Here is a 9,380-nt window from a genome sequence, read left to right on the forward strand (position 1 = left end):
TATGATATCTTTAAGTAGGGAGAGATAGAAGCCATTCAGTAATCCCAGGTATGAGCTGATGACAGCCTAGGCTAAAGAAAGGTCAAATTGAGAGACACTTTAAAGGAAGAAATGATAGGTCATAGTGACAGATTATATACAAGACATGAAGGAAAAGTCTACAATATCTCTGCTATTTTTGTTACACCACCATTCGGCCATACTCCCACATCCCAAACCTACTGGATATGTTCATCGCTGTCTGTCTAAAATAGTATCCTAACATCATCACAAGTCTTATCTGCTTCAAGGCTCATCATGCCCCTCCCTACCCAAATGAGCCTTCCTACCACTTCTAGAATAATAGCCTTTATGAACAGGCTTAGTCTTTGCAAGTCTTGGTTAAGAATCTGTTGGGGTTCCTTTTTATTCCACTGAGTAGACTTTATACTCTCCTGTATGACATACAAGGCCCTCTATTATTTTGCAACTTTCCCACTTGCCCTCATAATGATCCCCAGAGCACATAATCCTTGCTCCATCCCTATGGGATTCCACTCTGTTCCACTTGAACATACCTTGTCTTTTCCTGGTTCCATACCTTCACTCAGACTATTCCCTCATTCTTAAAAAATTCTTCCTCTCCAGCTATTGAATTTATAACCATCCTTTAAAGGCCTGAAACCAATCTCGGAGGAGGGAATAATTGGGTTCGAGACCCACCTCTGATACATATAGATTGAACAACCCTGGGCAAGTAACCGTCTCCTGGTATTCCCAGGCAATGCTCTAAGACTTGAAGTTGCAGCACAGTTGAGGATCTGCATTGGTAGAAGGAGTTTTCCCCTTGGGAGCTCTCTACACTAATGAAATCACGGTTCCAGACCAAAAACAGCCCATTAAAAGCCAACTCAAGTGCCATCTCCATTCCTTTATGAAATCTTCCATGATCAGCTAATCAATAATTATTTTCCTTAAGACTCACAGAGGATTCTTGTGGTCTTCTAGTGCATTTATCATATAATCTGAGTATAATAGTTATCCACAATGGTGTCTTACCCCCTCCCAGACTCTAAGCTCCTTGAGGGTAAGAACTGTTTATAACCAGGTAGCAACTAGATGATAAAGTAGATAGAATGCTGAATCTGGAGTCAGGGAGACCTGAGGTCAAATCCAGCCTCAGACACTTACTAGCTGTGTGACCTTTGGCAGTCACTTGACCTCTATCTGCTTCTGTTTATTTATCTGTAAAATGGGGATAGTAATAGGGCCTACTTCCCAGGGTTCTTGGGAGGATCAAATGAAATAGATGAGAGGTACTTTGTGAATGCTAGTTATTATTATAACCTAAGACAGTGTTCTATACATAGTAGACTCAACGAATGTTCATTAAATTATGTGAAATTTTAAATTTTTCTTTCATGAAGTCTTCCCTTATTTCCCTAGTAATTAATGCTCTCTCCATCTTCAGGTAATGTTTAATTATGTCCCATTAGGGACATAAACTACTTGAAAATGAGACTATTTTAATTATCTTTGCATCCCTAGCACCCTGTAGTACCTGGCCCACAGTAGGTGTTTAATAAATGTTTGTTTAATTGCATTCTAGCCTGGGAGACTGGCAGAAATGGGATAGTTGAGGAAAGTCATTCAAAATGGGTTATTTAAGGTTGACAAAAGTCAGATCTGGTTCTAAGACTCCACTGACCTTTCATTGATTTATATGTTCTTATCCCAGGGCAGAATTTGACAATGGGCCAATGGAAGGCAGTATGAGTATCATGTGGTGGAAAAAGCATGCTCTGGCATTCAGGAGACCTAGGTTCTAGTGCTGGCTCTCCCAGGACCTACCTGTATGATTTGGACAGGTCATTCCCATTGGAGGAGTTTCCTCTCCCAAATGAGCCTCAATTTCTCCATCTGTAAAATGAGAGGACTGGTCAGCACAATTTTTCAGATTCTTCCCTTCCTATTCTAAAAATGTTATGATGAATAATGTTCTTTACTAAATACAAACTTCAACCACCTCTTCTTATCTCCTTTAAGATTGTACTAGCCTCACCTTCACACTATCACATAAAATTAGCAAACGGACAGAAAATGAAACAGACAAAGAAATGAACTTCAGGATGGTTCCTGAACCCAGCCCAAGGGTGACATTGCAGGAAGGATCTCACTCTCAAGGCAACTCCCCTCTCCATGGAAGGGCAGCTGGGAGCAAGGTTCCAAAATGGCATCCTCTTCCTCCTTTATCCCATGTTCAAATGTAACATGCTGGGCTTAGCTTGTTTTCCAAGTTGCCGCTGGAGACCTCCCCAGAAATGTGTTCTCACATCTGATAGTGTATTTTAAACACATGGCCCGGGGCCGACTGCACTCATCATTCTTGCTCAGTCTTTCCCACACATGGATTTTCTGCAGAGGCAGAATACTTGGTCCAGCTTCCTCAGTTGCTAAGCAAACACAATTAAACAAAGGAACACAAACACTGTCTCATTTTCTAAGGGGGCCTCTGGGCCTCCCCCCTGCAGACTGACCTGATGGTGTGAGGTGGGCTTGCCCATAGGAGAAGATGAGAAAATGAGTCAGTGAAGATCAAAGTCAGGCCAAGAAGCACCACCTCTTGGAAGCAAAGGATAGTGCAGACTGTATTAATCACATGAAGTCATGGAGCTTGAAAGACTCAAGGACTGATTTCCACCCTAAGTAGAATGAGTAAATTATTACTCCATCATTTCACTCTCCAGATACAATTAATCACTAGACTTATCCTTTTTTTTCTTCTTGAGGGTAGGGAGGTTTCAAACAGGGGAAGTCACCCTCACCAATTACATAACAAATCTTTGTTCTTGTTCCTTTCACAGAGAATGATGGATACTTGTCATGGGTTTCTGTGTAATAAAGCGTTTTCAAAGCAGCTGTAGGTATCACCCTGATGATCACAACTGACATTTACAGAAGGTTTTAGCACTCACAAAGCTTTTCCCTTACAGTCAACAGACATGTATTAAACACCCTAAGTGTTGGGGGATACAAGGAAAGGTCAAATCAATCAATCAATAAACATTTTATTAAGCATCTACTATGTGCACTGGGGAAGAGGATTTGAGTAAAGATAAAGGTTTTCTTTTAGCATATAACAATGATTTTCTTCTTTCTATACCAATTTCAGTTAAAGTAAAAATTCAGGTGGTAAAAATAGGTAGCACTCTATGGAGTACTGAGCCTGGAATCAAGAAGACGTATTCAAATCTAGCCTCAAACACTCACTAGTTGTGTGTCCCCGGGCAAGCCGATTAACCTCCCTTTGCCTCAGTTTCCTCATCTATAAAGTGGGGGTTATGATAGCATCTTTCTCACAGGGTTTCTTTAAGGATTAAATGAGAGAATAATTGCAAAGTGTTTAGCAGAATCCCTGGCACTTAGGAGGTACTGTATAAATGTTAAATATTATAAAGTGACCTAAAGAGCAAGCATAGGGAATAGAGAGACAATCTCAGAATCAGGGGGCAACTTCAAATCCCAGCTGTGACCTCTGACACAGTCCGTAGGACTCTAGGCAAGTAATATTTTAATATCTTTGTGCCCTAGGTTTTTCTGTAAGACTTTAAAGTACAGAATGAGTTGGATGATCTGTATTGAGAGGTGAAGTTTCCTTACTAGGCATTCCTATCAAGATACAGCTAGTCGCCACCCTAACACCCCCTCCCCAGAAAAGTGACCAAATATGCTCATTTTCCCTAAAAAAAAATACATCAGTTTCTATCAACAGATGCCAAGGAGTTCTTAAGACTTTTTTATTTTTAGGTGATAATAGTAAGGGGCATCTAGATGGCACAGTAGAGAGAGTGCTGAGCCCAAGAGTCAGGAAGAATCTTCTTCATGAGTTCAAATCCATCCTCAAACACTAGCTGTGTGACCCTGGGCAAGCCACATGGTTACTGTTTGCCTCAGTTTCCTTACCTGTGAAAATGGAGAAGGAAATGGCAAAGCACTCCAATATCTTTGCCAAGAAAGCCCCAAATGAGATCACAAAGAGTTGGACATAACCAAAACCCAGTGAACAGAACAACAGGATTTAACAAGTTAGCTTTCTATTTTTCCTCTTTCCAAAAGGGGAACACTCAGGCAGTGCCAACATTAAGAGCACTGACTATTTCCAATAGAATTCAACATGTTCACAGTGGTTTTTACAAGAAAATGAATGACTTCACCCATCTTCTGTGACAAGGAAGCTATGACATATTTTCAGATTATTTCTTGAACAACTCAGTTATATGGAGAGAATTTGACATTTAAACAGCACAATGCAGTTACAGAGAATGGATTGCAGTTTTAAGGTAATAAGATAAGAAGAGAGGCAATGTATTACATACATGTTTCTTGAGGAAGAATAGTTGAAAGACCATGGGGTTCCTGTTTCTGTCACTTATCTTCTTTTGAGTTTCAATTTCATCATCTATAATGAGAGGGAGTTGGACAAGATGGTCTGTAAGGGCATTTCCAGTCCTAGATTTGTGATCCCATGAGCTGATGACTCAGAGTCAGCAGACTTGGATGAAGAGTTCTGGCTCTGCCATTTATTAACCGTGTGACCTTAAACAAATCACTTAACTTCTGAAAACTTCCATTTCCTCCTCGTTAAAGTAGGTATCATAATACCTACCCTGCTTATTTTATAGAGGTGTTGTAAGGAATAAATCAGATAAGGTGTGTAGAAGTCCAAAACTCTACATGAAAGTGATTATTAATTATTATTAGAGAATAGAATAGTCATCCCACATCAGAATAACCAAGAATAAATCACTTTTTATGCTCTCCACAGAGTGGATTAACATTTTAATTTGAGCTCTAAGTAAAGGGAAATTATTATTGTTCTGAACAATAATATTAACAGATGATTCATATGTGTTATCTACATTTCAATTCATGAAAATATTAGAAGAATCTGTGATGTCATCATTAGAGGAACTCCTAATGCAGAAATTCCCTCTACCAATTCAATTTAGAATCAATCTATGACCAGATGAGTCCTAGAGAGTTATCTAAGGCACATAGGGTTCTTCTTCCATTAGAAGGTAAGCTCCTTGAGGGCAGGGACCATCTTTCTTTTTGCCTGTAGTTGTACCAGGAGCACATTCCTGACCCATAATAAGTGCTTAATAAAGGCTTGTTTCTTTTCTTTCAGAGAGGGTTGAATGACTTGCCAAAGATTACAGATCTAATAAGCATCAGAGGTAGTATTTCCACCCAGATTTCTAGGACTTCAAGCATAACACTCTATTCACTTTGACACATTACCTCTATATTTCAATTTATTAGGGAAAAATATAAAGTTCTACACTTATACTTCAATATTGTAGTGGACTAATCATCTCCTTCAAGTGGATCCCTCCTTTCCAATAGTGCAGATTACAACCATCCACATTGCCCCATCTTCTGAAATAAGAAGGACATGTCCATGTTTTTCAACAAATCCTCCCTGAAGGATCTCTTCAGTGAAATAGCTGTGTTCTAGGATTTCTAGTATTCCATAGGTACAAGTAGAGCATTTGATCTGTCCATCTCTATTATTCCTTGTTCTCAATGCACAATTGTCTTGCCTCATTTTCTAATCACACAGCTTCAGGATATTGTTTTATGTCTCTGCTTACAAGTAAGTCATTGTTGGTAATTTGCTGTAGCCTCTTTCCAACCACCCTGTGTCTTTCATTGCTCTTTGGGGCATTCGCAATTTTGATTCTTTCATGATTGGAGCGCTCCTCTAGTGGTAGCCATAGAGCGTCATTGGAAGAAAAATAAAGGTTTTGTGTTAGGCAATAGTTTGGAGTCTTAAAATGCAATGCAACTCTCCAAGTCTCAGTGATACCTGGGAGGTCATATTGGACTCCTTACACTGAGATCTCTAGTTCACCCTGTTTATTATCAATACTTTGTTCATTGTGCACGTAAGGAGATGAGTTTATTGATAGTTCTCTTATTAGATAGCATCTGATGAATTTTATTATTTAAAGCAATTGGGGTTAAGTAACTTTCTCAAGGTTACACGGCCAGTTATTTCTGGGTGTGGTGCTAAGTATCTGAGCCCAGATTCGATCCCCAAGTCATCCCAACACTGGGGCCGGTGCTCTTACTCACTGAGCCACCTGGCCACCCCTAAGCAATTGGGGTTAAGTAACTTGCTCAAGGTTACATGGCCAGGTGTTTCTGGGTGGGTGCTAAGTGTCTGAGCCCAGATTCGATCCCCAGGTCATCCCGACACTGGGGCCAGTGCTCTTACTCGCTGTGCTACCTGGACACCCCATGTCTGATGAATTATTGGTCCTCTCTTCTGCTATTCTTCTATGATAGATCTACTACTCTCTTTGGTATTAGATTAATCAATATATTTGGGAAGTGTTTTTTTTCTTACCTCATGTTTTAGGTTTAAATTCCTCTTGACCAGATTTTTAATACTATAGGGAAATATAGATTTTACCAGTCTTCGTTAATTTCCCTCCATTCCTAGTCAAAAGTTCATCATTTTTAAAATCACAAAATTACAGAATTCTACTTAAAGACATTTAAGGAAAGGATGTCCCTCAAGCCCATTCCACTTTTGAAAAGCTCTAATTGTCAGGAAGATCTTAAATGTAGGCTAAATTACTTCTTTGCTACTTCTACCCACTCTGCAGCCAAAGTGAACAAGTTGATCCTTAGACTTCAAACCTTGAAGACATATATCATGTATCCCTTGAGTCTTTGCTTCTCTGAAGTAAACATGCCTAGTCTCTTTAACTTATCCTCATATGCCATGAAATCAAGACCCTTCACTATCCTGATTGCCTTCCTCTGGACACTCTCCATCTTATCAATGTACTTCTTAAATCACAGGCACCCCCTCAACACATTGCTCCAGATGAGTTCTGATTAGGGATAGAGTACAGTGGGACTATGACTTCACTATTCCTAGAAGTCATTCTCCTCTTAATGCAGTCCAAGATCATGCTTACTTTTTTTTTTTGGTTACTGCATCACATTGCTGATCCATATTGAGCTTTCAGTCTGCTAAAAGCTCCACATCTTTTTTCAAACAATTGCTATCTACCCATGCCTTTCCTATATTATATTTGTGAAGCTGAATTTTTGTACCCAAGTGCAATATTTTACATTTATCTCCATTGAATTGAATCTTATTAAATTCAGCCCAATAATGTTCTAGCCTATTAAGGTGCTTTAATATCTCAATTGTTAGTGCATTAGTGATTCATTCAAGCTTGATGTCAACTGAAAATTTGGTGAGCATATCATCTCTCTTTTTATCCAAGTCATTGATAAGAATGTCAAACAGCACAGGACTAAGCATAGAGAGGTTAAATTACTTTCCAAAGATCACAGGTAATATGTGACAGAGACAGGAGCAAAACCTGAGTCCTCTAACTCCAAATCCAACATTCTTCATACCTAACCATCTTGCCTCTCAATCAATCAATAAACTTTTTAATTTTTTTTTTGCTTTTTGCAGGGGGGAGGGTAAGGTAATTGGGGTTAAGTGACTTGCCCAAGGTCACACGGCTAGTAAGTGTTAAGTGTCTGAGGCCAGATTTGAACTCAGGTCCTCTTGACTCCAAGGTCAATGCTCTATTCACTGTGCCACCTAGCCACCCCTAATCAATAAACTTTTATTAAAGGCCTACTATATGCCAGATGCTGTGCTAAGCATTGGGTTTACAAATAGGGACAAAAGACAACCCCTATCCTCATGAAACTCAGAATCAAATGGGGAGACAACAAATTTATATAAACAAGTTGCATACAGGATAAATAGAAAATAATTAATACAAGGAAGGTGCTAGAATTAAGAGGGATTGGGGAAAATTTTTCTTTAGAAGGTAGGATTTTAAATGATACTTAAAGGAAGTCAGGAGATCAGTGGTCAGAGAGGAGGAAGGAGAGAATTCCAGGCATGGGGGACAGATAGAGAGAATGCCTGGAGCCAAGAAATAGAGATGAAGTGTATTGTTCATGGAAGAGAAAGGCCAGTGTCACTGAATAGAAGAGTTAGTGTTGGGAATAAGGTACAAGATAACTGGAAAGGTAGGTTATAAAAAGGGTTATAAAGTCATTTATAAAAACTGAATATTTTGTATTTGATCCTGGCAGCAATAGGAAATCATTGGAGCTTACTAAGTGGGAGGGTGGGAATGACATTATCAGACCTATGCTCTAGGAATATCACTTTGATGGCTGAATGAAAGATGGATTAGAGTGGAAAAAGACTAAGGCATGCAGACCCACCAGCAGACTATTGAAGTAGCCTAGGCTTGAGGTGATGAGGGCCTGCATTAGCATGGTAAGAGTGCTAGAGGAGAAAAGGGGGTATATTCAAAAGATGTTGCAAAGGTGGGGAGTGATAAAGGAATCCAGGATGACTTCTAGATTGTAAATCTCTGTATTATTATTAACAATAATAATTATTACTAACAGTAAAAATTATAATAACATGGTAGACATGTTTGTAAGTGTGCCTTGTCTTTGTACAAATGTGCTTCAGAAAAGTTCTGCATCAAGCTTTTTTTAAAATAAACCAAGTGTTTAATAATATTCAGGAAACTTTTTTCTTTTTTGCTTTTTGGAGGGCTTTTGAGGTTAAGTGAATTGCCCAAGGTCTCACAGCTAGTTTTTGTGTTAAGTGTCTGAGGTTGGATTTGAACTCAAGTCCTCAGATTTGAACTCCGGTCCTCCTGACTCCAGGGCTAGTGCTCTATTCACTGCGCCACCTAGCTGCTCCCTCAGGAAACTTCTTATTTAAAAGAACTTCACAATAAATTCTTTATTAGAGCCAAGAATCTTTCTAAAATACAAATAAGCACTCCCTCACTAATATGATTGGTAAATTCAGATACCTGTATGTTGCATTTTCTAAGAGCCCAGCACATCCATTTAAATATCTGTTCTTCCTCACCCGTCTTAACACCTTATCTTCCTGAGGATTCTGGGCCTATCAGAGAAGGGTTGAGGCAGATTTGGGGGAAGTAGAGCAATTTCTTCTCTAACACTTAAAAGTAGCAGATTCAATTCACTACTCCATCCTTGCATTCTGAAAAGACAACTTAAGCACTTTCAGTAGATCATGAACCGCAAGAGGCAAGTTACCTCTTGGCACCTCTTTGGGTCTTAGTCTCCTTCTCTTTGGAATAAGAGAACTGGACTAGGTACCACCAACTTTCCTTTCAACTCCAAAACTCTCTGATGCTAAGACACTGTGATCATTAGCTGGGACCATTCCCTGAGAAGCTTATACCTTTGTCTAAAGGTTGTCATGGGATACATATTGCTGTATTTACTTTGTGCCTTCTGGAATTACCCTTAGAAAAAGGAAGGAAGGAAGGAAGGAAGGAAGGAAGGAAGGAAGGAAGGAA

General features: G+C 39.3%; 1 long non-coding RNA gene across 2 annotated transcripts in view; it reads right to left on the bottom strand.

Moving 5' to 3' along the window:
* Positions 1-2,323, bottom strand: part of LOC138147784 (uncharacterized) — a 103,039-nt gene extending 100,716 nt beyond the window's left edge. Inside the window, exons 1-2 of one of the 2 annotated variants that reach the window (XR_011164891.1) lie at positions 2,042-2,323; positions 1,831-1,899 (exon numbers count right to left, since the gene is read on the bottom strand). This is a non-coding gene — a long non-coding RNA (uncharacterized lncRNA). The remainder of the gene's footprint in view (positions 1-1,830; positions 1,900-2,041) is intronic. The other variant, XR_011164892.1, reaches the window with a different exon arrangement.
* Positions 2,324-9,380: the final 7,057 nt, after the last annotated feature.

Source organism: Petaurus breviceps, unplaced genomic scaffold (assembly GCF_028583685.1).
Source record: "Petaurus breviceps papuanus isolate PSGF00001 unplaced genomic scaffold, PetGlider_PUasm1.0 90808, whole genome shotgun sequence".
Taxonomy (NCBI): domain Eukaryota; kingdom Metazoa; phylum Chordata; class Mammalia; order Diprotodontia; family Petauridae; genus Petaurus; species Petaurus breviceps.